Source organism: Penaeus japonicus, unplaced genomic scaffold (genome assembly GCF_977035675.1).
Source record: "Penaeus japonicus unplaced genomic scaffold, GWHDUDI00000001_assembly GWHDUDI00000002, whole genome shotgun sequence".
In the NCBI taxonomy this organism is placed as follows: domain Eukaryota; kingdom Metazoa; phylum Arthropoda; class Malacostraca; order Decapoda; family Penaeidae; genus Penaeus; species Penaeus japonicus.
Window position 1 is genome coordinate 37,637,462 of NW_028234404.1, and position 12,500 is coordinate 37,649,961.

The 12,500-nt window shown below is 50.2% G+C and overlaps 1 protein-coding gene across 4 annotated transcripts in view; it reads right to left on the reverse strand.

Annotated features, from left to right (window-relative positions):
- Positions 1 to 12,500, reverse strand: part of pyd (zonula occludens-like protein polychaetoid) — a 325,065-nt gene that overhangs the window by 235,496 nt on the left and 77,069 nt on the right. The gene's annotated exons all lie outside the window — the stretch shown is intronic.

Below are 12,500 nucleotides of genomic sequence, written 5' to 3' on the forward strand. Positions count from 1 at the left end.
AGACATCCAACCCCTCACCTGCTTCACTCCTCTTACAAGCAAGCAAAACACGGAGCAAATCCTCTCGCGGAGCAAACCTCTTGCTAGGATTAGGCGTGTTGTGTTAGAGTGTTTTTTGTTTGTTTAAGTCCGCTCGCAAGACTCTAGACCAAGGGAAAGAAAAAAAGAGGGTAATATTTTTTTTTTAACGCACTCTTTTTAAAAAGGACTGCCATAGGTTGTTTCCAGGAGCTTTTTTTTTTTTTGCCGGGGGTTGTTTTTGGGGTGTTGGGTTTTTAAGGGCTTCGAAATCACAAATCGTGAAGAAGGAAATGACGGTGTTTAGTAGGGGTTTTACAGGAGAGGCAGGGGTTCAGTATAAAGGGAAGGGTAGATAATGTCAATAGAATAGTTGTAAGAATGACACTAGTGATCATAATATAAATAATAATAATATTAATAATAATAATCATAACAATAATAATAATAATAATGACAATAACAATAAAACATAACAACAAAAAACTAATAAAAATGACAGCAACAACGCTAATAATAATAATATCAATAATAATAAATATTATCATTATCATAATAATAATAATAATAATAATAATAATAAAAATAATAATAATAATAGTAGTAGTAATAATAATAATAGTAATAATAATAATAATAATAATAATAACAACAATATCAGTAAAAATGACAAAAACAATAACAATTACAATAATAATGCTAATAACAATAATCATAATAATAACTACAACAACAACGATAACAATATAATAATAGTAGCAGTAATAATAATAATAATAATATTAATAAACATTATTTATTAAACAAAATCATAGAAACTAATAACCAATAATAACAATTATTCTTATAATCATCATAATTAAAAAACATAATAATGATGATAATGATAATGATAATAATACTGATAATAATAATAAGATTAATAATAACAGAAAACAGCATATAATGAAAGGCAGAACCGAAATGGCAGCCGTAACGGGAGATCTAAAGCAAACGGCAACACTACGTACCGAAAAAAAAACTATATATTCTTTTTTTGATCAAGGAGAAGAGGAATGCGGCCAAAATACGATATCGTTTTATGGATTCCGTCGTATTGAAATCATTCAAAACGAGAAAAAGAGAGAAAAAAGAGCACGCACGTGTGTACCTGTAATTCACAAAGCACTTCAGGTGATTGTAACGTGAATGCTACCTGTGTGAGGGGCGGCGCTGGCTGAGCGTGCATCCAAAGCATAAATTTGTGCTATCAATATTTGTCTTTTAATAACACTCTTGATTTTGGGTCCAGCACCAAATAAAAAGAATATATATATATACAAGTGGCAATGAATTAAGATACAGCCACACTTATCGGATAATAATATTAATACAATAATATATACGACTAACATACACCCGCAGCACTGTATTTACACCACCATATTTCACACACACTTTATCTTTTCAACAAAAATCAATATCTTTTGACAGTTCACATCGATAGAGTATAATGCCAGTTATAAAGCCTCCTAATCGCTCCTCACTGACCGTACGAACACCATGAATCATAACTGCCGGTCACCACACGACGACACGAAACGACGACATCACAGTCCTCACTCAGCGGAGCATCGCAACCACAATCCACCAACGCGTTCAAACCAAAGATCTAGACAACCGAAACGACTCTAAAAAAAAAAACCGACTTCGAGAGGTGAAAGAGAGAGATAGGAGAGAGAAGAGAAGAGAGAGAGAGAGGAAAAAAAATCTTACCTGCCGCGGTTCTAGAGCAAGCAAAGTCTTGTGTGGCGCGGTTGCGAGTCTCGTCCCAGCGAAAGCACACTTACTCATCCCTCACTCTGCTGCCATGCTTGCTTACGACGACCCCTCGCGAAGCATGTCAAACGCACAAGACACAACCTCGCCGGAAGTGACGCGGAGCTAAGACCTTCCACACACAAATCTCTCTCTCGCCGTGACGCACGTTGGGCGAGATTAACCAGATTGAGTCTCCGCCTCTATGCTTCTCTTCCTCCCTCCCTCCCTTTCCTCCCCCTCCCCCTCTTCGTCTTCTTCTTCTTCTTCTTCTTCTTCTTCTTCTTCTTCTTCTTCTTCTTCTTCTTCTTCTTCTTCTTCTTCTTCTTCTTCTTCTTCTTCTTCTTCTTTTGCTCCTCGAGGGGAGGAGTCGGCGGAGTGGGCGGGGGCGGAGGGGGAGGGAGCTGCGGCGGCGGAGGGCTGGGGCGGCTGCGTAGGGCTGAGGAGGGGCGGAGGAGGAGGAGGCGGGGGAGCCGCTCCTTCTGCCACCTCGCTTTTCTTCCCTCTGTCTCTGTCTTTGTCTGTCTGTTTGTTTCTTCCTCCTCCCTCTTCTACTTCCTTATTCTCTCCTTCTCCTCCTTCTTTTCTCTTTTCTTTCTTCTATCTTCTATCTTCTCCTCCTCCCCTTCCTCATTCTCCTTTCCTCCTCCTCTTCCTCCTCCTTCCTCCTCCTTCCTCCTCCTTCCTCCTCCTTCCCCCTCCTTCCTCCTCCTTCCTCCTCCTTCCTCCTCTTATACAAATTTGTAGCATGTTGTGGAATGTTGTATAAGATTAGCGTTAAGTAATACCCTTCCCGGCTTTGTGTGCCAAGGGTTTTTTTAAGTTTTTTTTTTTGGTTTTTTATTTGTTTTTTTATTGTAGTTTTTTTTTTTTTTTTTTTTTTAAAACCCGGCAGTACTTTGAGTATTTACACGAGTGTGTGTTTAGTTGGGGGGGAGGGGATGACTGTGGTGGAAGAGGTGGGGGGGGGTGTGGGGGTTGGCGGAGGACGTTGGGAAGAGAAGGTTGGGTGCTTTAATAGCGGTCGTCGGTCAAGTGTTGACAGGGGGGGAAGGGAGGTGTGTCTAGGGGATGAGGGGCAAAAAAAAAACAATAAAATAAACAAGAAAAAGTAAAAATAACAAACAAAAAAAAAAAAAAAATAAAATAAAACAAAAATAAAAAAAAAGCAATAAAAAAAAGAACGTGTGGGCAATATTTGACATTGGGACTCCCCGTCCTTCCCCAGCGTCAGACTAAATCCTCCATGATCAAAGAGAGGCTAAGGGAAAAATGAAAGCGGGGAAACCGGAAGGGAAAAAAAAAGGAAATGAGGAAAAATAAAAATCATATTAACCGAAAAACAACAGGGTGAAACACGCATTGATTCCTCTCCCCCTCCCCCCCCCCCATCTCAAACCCACACTAACACCGAGTATAACACATGTTCACACTCTCTCCCCCGATCCCACCCCTACCACAACCGACCCTAGGTAACCCACCCCCAATCCCACCCCCACCCCTCACCATCCCACCCGACCCGCCCAGACCCTAGACCAGAGTCCAAAATCCAAGACAAGCTGGAGCGCCACTCTCGCCTTTATTAATCTGCCACCGCGACCCCCCCCCCCACCATCCCCATCCCCTCCGCCCGGCGTGCAACAAACCTAGTGATGAGAGCGACATGCTGTTGCACCTCTCCCCCTTCCCCTTCCCTCCCACCTACCCTCCTTCTCCCTCCTCTTTCTTCCCCTCTACCTCCCCTCACCCTCGCCACAACTCCTTTTCCCTCCTCCCTCCTCCCTCCTCCCTCCTCCCCCCCTCCTTTCCCCTCTCCCCTCCTCCCTCCTCCCCCCTCCTTTTCCCTCTCCCCTCCTCCCTCCCTCCCTCCGTCCCTCAACCCGACGCCACGACACTTGAGGCCGTAATACTAAGCTGGTTTGTAGTGTCACTGACAGCTCAACTTCCCCTCTCCTTCTTCACCCCCCTCCCCCTAATCCTAAACTCTCTCTCTCTCTCTCTCTCTCTCTCTCTCTCTCTCTCTCTCTCTCTCTCTCTCTCTCTCTCTCTCTCTCTCTCTCTCTTCTAGGAAGGGAGGGAGGGAAGAAAAGAACGAAGGAAGAAAGGAGGGAGGGAGGGAGGGAGGGAGGGAGGGAGGGAGGGAGGGAGGGAGGGAAGGAGGGAAGGTGGGAGGGAGGAAGGAAGAGAGAAAGAGGATGAGAAAGAGAGACCCGATTGCAAGAAACGAGTTAAGGAGTGAGAAAGAGACGAACAGAAGTAGACGCAGTGAAAAAAACAAAAACATATGCAATCTAAAATGACACATCTATAAAGAGTGAACAAGTTCAGCACTCCACTCCGATCTTAAAGATACACAGCCCTCGCCTCAAGAACATAAACAAAACCTCATACACAATACAGTACACGGTGTTTCTCTCCCCCGTGTTACAAGACTCTTTAAATTCTCGCGAGTACCGGAGACCAACACAGTTACTGCATTCATAAATAACTCTTAATACATAACCCCCCACATCCCCCACCCCATCCCACCCCCAGCACCCCCGTTCATGCGTCTTCTTTAGTAATGCGCGACTCATTTGCACCGCTGACACCTTCTGCGTAATTGCCGGCGCCGAACTTATTGCCAGCCGGGGGGATATTAATGGTTATTCCATGCACTGTGCTATTATTTGCCCCGGTATGTACTCACTTACTTGCATACTTAAATACATACCTTTGGCCATAAGCAGACGTAGACTGACACACACACGCACACACAGACACGCGCACGCACGCACACACGCACGTGCACACGCGCACACACACACACACACACACACACACACACACACACACACACACACACACACAAACACAAACACAGAGGCAGACTCTAACTCTGACTCTGACTCTGACACACACACAAACATACACATACGCATACATATTCACCAAAACATGCGATTGAAAACTAGCGAAAAATATTCATCATACACATACAGCACAATCACAAACACACGATGAAAACATACAGCATACAACACTCCATGAAGAAAAATGTCTAGTGCTACAGAGGAACACACATTCCGGAAAAATACACAGGCTTGAATCAGGCAAGTGACATAATACTAAAAAGATTCGGATAAAAAAAGGAGAAGATGAAATTAGCTGACGGAGAGGTGTGGGGTGGGGGGCAGAGAGACTCGAAGGGGAAAAAAATCTAAGAGTGGCGGCAATGAAGAGCAGGGGAAAAAAGGAGGGGGAGGTGGATGGTGAAAGGAAGGGGAAGCAGGGAGTAAGGACGGGGGAGGGGGAGGGGGGAGGGGGGAGAGGAAAGAAGGCGGCAGAGAGAGAGAAAGAGAGAAAGAGAGAGAGAGAGAGAGAGAGAGAGAGAGAGAGAGAGAGAGAGAGAGAGAGAGAGAGAGAGAGAGAGAGAGAGAGACTTTGACGAGATTATTGAGACAAGTGATTACGTACATCTCAGAGAGAGAAAGAGAGACGAGAGAAAGAACAGAGAGGGCCGAGAGAGAAACGAGAGAGAAAGTTAAAGAGAGGCAGAGAGGCCAACAGAAGGGTCGGGCCAGGCAGGGTACAAGCTGCACCATACACACAGCTGAGCGCGGTGGATATACGAGTACCCCATAGCACTTAGAGCCTGGTATTACGTGGTTATACATTCCAACAAGGAGAGGAGATGGGGAGGGTGGGGAGGGAAGAGGAACGGAGGGGAGGATAGGAGGTAGATGATGGGAACGGAGGGGAGGGAAACGGAGGGGAACGGAGGGGAGGGGAGGGGAACGGAGGGGAGGGGAGGGGAGGGGAGAGGAGGGGAAGGGAGGGGAAGGGAACGGAGGGGAGGAGAAGGAAGGAGAAGAGAGGGAAAGGGATAATCGAGGAGAAGAAGGGGGAGGAAGAAAAGGGAGGGTAGGTGGAAAAAGGAAAGGAGTAAGGCGATGAGGAGCGGGGGAGTGGATGGTAAAGAGGAGAGGGGAAGGGACATCAACTATGGGAGACACTTACGAAAAAAAAAGATGAATAAACCTTGTGGGGAAAAGTGGGAGAAAAAAAGCAAAAAAAAATCTAAGAAGACATTCAAAGAGCGCAAAAAAAATAGAAATAAAATAAAAATAAACCAAATAAGAAAACTATCCCTTCCCTTCCCCTTCCCCCTCCAACTCCCCCATCCCTCTACCCCGTCCTCCTCCCCCCTCCCCCTCCCCCTAAAAAAATCCCCATCCCGGGTATTGCCTTTCTTTCTCATTACTCCGCCCATTTGTCACTTTCTCTATGGCTAAGAAGGAGACACGCAAAGGCATAACGAGAAGGGCAAGATTTAAAGGGCAGAAATTACGCTGGCGCACTAAAGGAGAGAGGGAGAGCGGAAGAGGGGGGAAGAGGGGAAGAGGGGGGGAGAGGGGGAAGAGGGGGGAGAGGGGAAGAAGGAAAACAGGGAAAGGGAAAGGGAGAGGGAGAGGGAGAGCGAGAGGAAGAGGGAGAAAGGAGAGAGGAAGAGAGAAAGAGAGAGAGAGAGAGAGAGAGAGAGAGAGAGAGAGAGAGAGAGAGAGAGAGAGAGAGAGAGAGAGAGAGAGAGAGAGAGAGAGAGAGAGAGAGAGAGAGAGAGAGGGGGTAGAAGGGGAGGGAGAGGGGGACGAGTAGGAGGAAGAGGGAGTTAAACCATAAAAAACAAAACGGGTCCAGATGACGTTACAATCCACCTGTTCGCCCGAGAGGGAGCTATGTGCTGCCTTGTAGCCCTACATACAATTGCTTGTTTCTTACCCTTGTGTCGCAAGTGGATACTTACCATTGTAAGTAAGAATAACAAATCCTGTTTATATCACGCGATACATAGACGCATCTGGATATCAGATAGATACAAACACTGATAGAGAGAGAGAGAGAGAGAGAGAGAGAGAGAGAGAGAGAGAGAGAGAGAGAGAGAGAGAGAGAGAGAGAGAGAGAGAGAGAGAGAGAGAGAGAGAGAGAGAGAGAGCGAGAGTGACTAACATACACAAACAAACAAACAATAACGATAACGATGACGGACACACGTATATATAACGAGACAGCAGAACAAAGACAACAACAAAAAAAGTATTAACAAGATGAGTATTTATTCATACAAGGCAAAGCTGACATACAAAATCTATTTAGCATTATATTCTGGTTCTAGTATTTGTTTGTCGATGCTCCTACCCTTAGAGAGCTCTCTGTATGTTTATAAGTGTTTGTCAACGTATATGTGTGTTTGTGTGTGTACGTGTGTGCGTTTGTGTGTATACCTTCACGTTCGTATGTGTGTATGAGTAGGTGTGCACACATTACTACATGTCTGAGTAGTGTTCGGTTGCGCTTCACCAGTACTTAATCCCAGGTTCTGCTTAACCCAACATTCATCCTCCCACTCCCTCCGTCTCTCTTCCCTCCTTCTTCTTTCCCTCCCTCTCCCCTCCCTCTCTTCCCTCTCCCATTCCCTCCCTCTTTTCCTTCCTCCCCTCCCCCTCCCTCTTTTCCATCCTTCCTTCCCTCCCTCCCTCCTCCCTTTCTCTCCCCTCTCCCCTCCCCCATTCCCTCCCTTCCTCCTCCCTCTCCTCCTCCTCCCTTCTCCCCACCCCTCCACAGCAGCAAAAACGTTCCGCGGGAACAGAGCACAGCCGGCGACACGATCCTTCAGGAAGCCATACGGGCGTCGCTGCTTACTGACCTCGCGTAGAACCGACATATTGCTCTTCTTTATCCTATCCACCCACCTCTCGCCCTCCCCCCTTCCCCCTATCCACCCACCTCTCGCCCTCCCCCCTTCCCCCTATCCCCCCCCTCTCGCCTCACCCTCCCTTCCCCCTATCCACCCACCTCTCGCCTCACCCTCCCTTCCCCCTATCCACCCACCTCTCGCCTCACCCTCCCTTCCCCCTATCCACCCACCTCTCGCCTCACCCTCCCTTCCCCCTATCCACCCACCTCTCGCCTCACCCTCCCTTCCCCCTATCCACCCACCTCTCGCCTCACCCTCCCTTCCCCCTATCCCCCCCTCTCGCCTCACCCTCCCTTCCCCCTATCCCCCCCCCTCTCGCCTCACCCTCCCTTCCCCCTATCCCCCCCTCTCGCCTCACCCTCCCTTCCCCCTATCCACCCACCTCTCGCCTCACCCTCCCTTCCCCCTATCCACTCACCTCTCGCCCCGCTATCCTCTCCCTCGGTGCAGATATATGATTTGGTGCCCTGAACACCCACTGTTCTTTTTCCCACTCTCATAACCATTAGTAGATTCCCCTAGAGTTCTGCTTTCTTTCTCTCTATCTCGCTCTCGCTCTCGCTCTCGCTCTCTCGCTCTCTCTCTCGCTCTAGCTCTCGCTCTAGCTCTCGCTCTAGCTCTCGCTCTAGCTCTCGCTCTCTCTCTCGCTTTTCTCTCTCTCTCTCTCTCTCTCTCTCTCTCTCTCTCTCTCTCTCTCTCTCTCTCTCTCTCTCTCTCTCTCTCTCTCTCTCTCACTCTCCTTTTCTATCTCTTCTTTTCTATCTCTCCTTTTCTATCACTCTTTCCATCTCGCCCTCTCCCTCCCCATTCATACACTCGTATACTTACCCACCCATTCATCAACTCCTTTTTTTGTGTTCTCATTCACTCTCACTCTCACTCGCACCCACTCAAAGTCCTCATTATCTCCCCCAAACACGAGGAAGGACACGGGGACGAAATGCAAACCAAAGTCCACAAAGTACACAAAAACAAACACACAAACAAACGTTCATGAATACACGCCCTCACAGCCCCCACCCCCGGCGCCATTGTGCCAACTTTCACTCTGCAGATTTAAAAAGGGGGAAGAAAAAAAAAGGAGGGGAAAAAATTGTCTTTCTTTACAGGGGGACGAAGACACCCCCTTCCCCACCCCCACCCCCTCCCCGACCTTCCATAGCAGCGGCCGAGGAGGGTTTTGCTCTCAACAAAAGGTTGTTGGTGGGGGGGTTGATGGGGGGGGGGCTCTACTCTCCCCTACTTGCATCTACGTCTACCTCTACATCTCCTCGGGTGGCTGGCTGGGCGCTCATCCCACCGTCTAATATTCTTGTCTCTGTCTCTCTGTTTCTTTCTTTCTTTTCTCTTCCTGTTCCCCTCCCTTTCTCACTCTTGTTTGTTTATTTGTTATTTTCTATTATCTTTCTTTTCGCGTCCATCCTTACCTGTCCATTCTTTGCATTCCTCTTTCCTAATCCTCGTCCTCACCCGACCTTTCTACCTTTCCCATTCCCTATCCTTCAACATCTTTCTTTCCAATTCTTCACCCTCTCCTCTTCCTCTCGCTCATCCTTCCCCTCCTTGTCTCTCACACCATCCCTCTTCTCTCTATCCATATATTCATTCTCTCCCCTTCACATCCCTCTCTCTTATCACCCCCACCCCCCTCCCCCTCCCACGCGACGAACATGACCTCCCAAAAGGCCACGCATCCCCCATTACCGTCACGTCACTGCCATCGATACAGTACTCCCCCTTCCCCCCCTTAAAAAAAAAATAAAAAAAAACACACACACACACAACTACATTTTTCCCCACATCACGGCCGAACTCCTCGTGTCAGCACACGCAGCTGTCAAGAGTCCTCGATGCCCGGCCCGACACCCAACGCAATTACCGCGGGATCCACGCCTATTTATCGCCAATCTATTTACCTATTACCCGCGCCGCCGCCGCCGCGACCAACACCTATTTCCGCTGATATCAAGATCGGAGAGGAAGGAGGAGGAAGGATGGCGAGTGGGAGGGGAAGGGGGAGGAGGAGGATGGATGGCGAGTGGGAGGGGGAGGGGAAGGGAGAGGAGGAGGAAGGATGGCGAGAGGGAGGGGGAGGGGGAGGAGGAAGAAGGATGGCGAGAGGGAGGGGGAGGGGGAGGGGGAGGAGGAGGAAGGATGGCGAGAGGGAGGGGGAGGAGGAGGAAGGATGGCGAGGGGGAGGGGGAAGGGGTGGAGGAGGAAGGATGAGGAGAGGGAGGGGGAGGGGAAGGGGGAGGAGGAGGAAGGATGGCGAGAGGGAGGGGGAGGGGGAGGAGGAAGAAGGATGGCGAGAGGGAGGGGGAGGGGAAGGGGGAGGAGGAGGAAGGATGGCGAGGGGGAGGGGGAGGGGAAGGGGGAGGAGGAGGAAGGATGGCGAGGGGGAGGGGAAGGGGGAGGAGGAGGAAGGATAGCGAGGGGGAGGGGGAGGGGAAGGGGGAGGAGGAGGAAGGATGGCGAGGGGGAGGGGGAGGGGGAGGCGGAGGAGGAGGAAGGATGGCGAGAGGGAAGGGGAGGGGATGGGGGAGGAGGAAGATGGCGAGGGGGTGGGGGAGGGGAGGAAGGAGGGATGGGGAAGAGAGGGGAGGGGAGTGGAGGGAAGGGATGGGGAAGGGGAAGGAAGGGGAGGCGGAGGGGAGGAAGAGGGGAAAGGGGTAGGGAAATAAGAACGAGGGCAGAGGGGAGGGGGACAGGGGGAAGGGGGAGGGGGGAAAGTAAGTGATATTTCCTCACCCTATTTACTCCTCCAACACATCCTAAAATCCTCTTTACCCGACTCCTATCTTCCCCTATCCCCAAACGCATCATCTACACTCCCCCCCCTCCCGTACCACCACTCTTCTCCCCCACTCTTTAAGCCTGGCCCCTTCAAAACCCATCACCCCCCGATCCCCCCACCCTCTGAACACCTCCTACCACCACCTTCATCCCCCAACCCTCACTCCATCCTCACCTCCCTCCCCCCTACCCCCTTAAACACCCCCTTCCACATCCCCCCTACCCTCTAACATCTCCTCCCCATTCCCCCTACTCCCCCTCTCCCCCAGCTACCTCGGGAGGGAAGGGGCGCTAACAGAGTCATGCCTTTCTTCCCCCGACCCTCGAGAGGTGATGTTGTTTTTCCGTTTTGTTCTCTCTCTCTCTCTCTCTCTCTCTCTCTCTCTCTCTCTCTCTCTCTCTCGGCTTCCTTTTATTTCTTAGTTGGCTTGTTTATATATTTTTTTCTTTTTTCTTTTTTTAATCAAAACATTATATATTTGAATTTTCTTCTTCCTCCATTTCCACCACCACGATCTGCCTCCAGTTCCATATCTTCCACCTCCATCGCCACATCCACCATCCTCATCCCCCACCTCCCTCCTCTTCCACCTCCACCACCCCCATCCTCATCCTCCAGCACCCCCCCTCCACCTCCACCATTCCCCCTTCACCTCCACCATCCTCATCCCTCCCTCCACCTCCACCATCACCATCTTCATCCCTCCTCCACCTCCACCATCCCCCCCCCCCACCCCTCCTTCCGCTACGCCAGGCGCGGCGAGGAGAGTTTATTTGCCTTTTATTTGCTTATTTATTCACTTGTTTTCCTTCTCCTTTCCTTCGGGCGGGGAGGGACTTCCGTGTGTTCGTTTCGCTCGCTCGCCCGAGAGATGAGGTCGTTCCTTTCACGGGAGAGCGAGGGGGGATAGGGGGGATAGGGGGGATAGGGGGGGTATGGGTGTATGGGGAAGTGAAGGAGTGGGAAGAGGTATGGGAAGGGGGGGGGGTATGGGGCAGCGTATAGAGGGAGGAGGTAGGAGGGAAGTGAAGGAGTGGGAAGAGGAGATATGGTGGGGATAGGGGATAGGGGGAGGAGGTAGGGGGATGTGAAGGAGTGGGAAGAGGGGATATGGAAAGGGGGTAGGGGGATGGAGGATAGGGAAAAGGGGGGAGGTAGGAGAAGAGGGAAGAGGTAGGGGAAGAAGGAAGAGGTAGGGGAAGGGGGAAGAGGTGGGGGAAGGGGGAAGGGGGAAGAGGTAGGGGAAGGGGGAAGAGGTAGGGGAAGGGGAAATGGGAGGGGAATAGGAGATGGGGAGGTAGGGGAAGGGGACAGGCAGAAGAAGCGGACAGGTAGGGGAAGAGGGAAGAGGAAGGGGTGGGGGGGAAGAAATAAGGGGGAGGAAAGGAGGAAACGGAGAGGAGATTGGAAGGAGAGATATGAGGAATGAGAAGAGGGAGGAGCTAGGGGAAGGGGATGGTAATTGGGAGGTAGGGGATAAGGTGGAAGGAGAAGGCGGAATAGGAAAGGGGGAGAGGGAAAGAAAAAGGAAAATGAAAAGGGGAAAGGGAAAAAGGGGGAATAGCAGAAGGGAAGAAGGTGGAATGAGGAGAGGAACGGGGAAAGGAAAGAGGAAAAAGGACAGGAAGAGGAGAGGAGGAGGGAGAAACAGGAAGGAGGAGGAGCAGGAGGAGCATGAGAGGGAGAAGCAGGAGGATCAAGAGAAGAAGCAGAGGAGGGGGGTGAGCAAGAGAAAGAGGAGGGGGGTGAGCAAGAGAAAGAGGAGGAGGAAGAGGAGAAAGAGGAAGAGGAAGAGGAGGAGGAAAAGGAAGGAGTAGGAATGGACCCCTGTCACAGTTCCCGTCTCCAGAGCTCCTGGTGGATTTACCCGGATCCCAGTCAGACCTTTTCGGACCCGACCTGCACCCTGTAAATCCACCTGCACCAGTGCACCCTGCCGACCTCATCCTCATCCTAACCACCTCCACCCGCTACCCACAAGATAAGACTGTACCCTACATGTACCGCACTTATTCCACCCGTGCGTCACCTGTGCTCCAGCCGAGCTCTAATTAGCTCTATGGCCAACCTACTAGCTTCGTCTTTACCCTGTCTTGTCCCCCCCCCCCCCCCGCCTCCTATACACCCTACCTACCTCTAGTCTCTGTACCCTCCAAG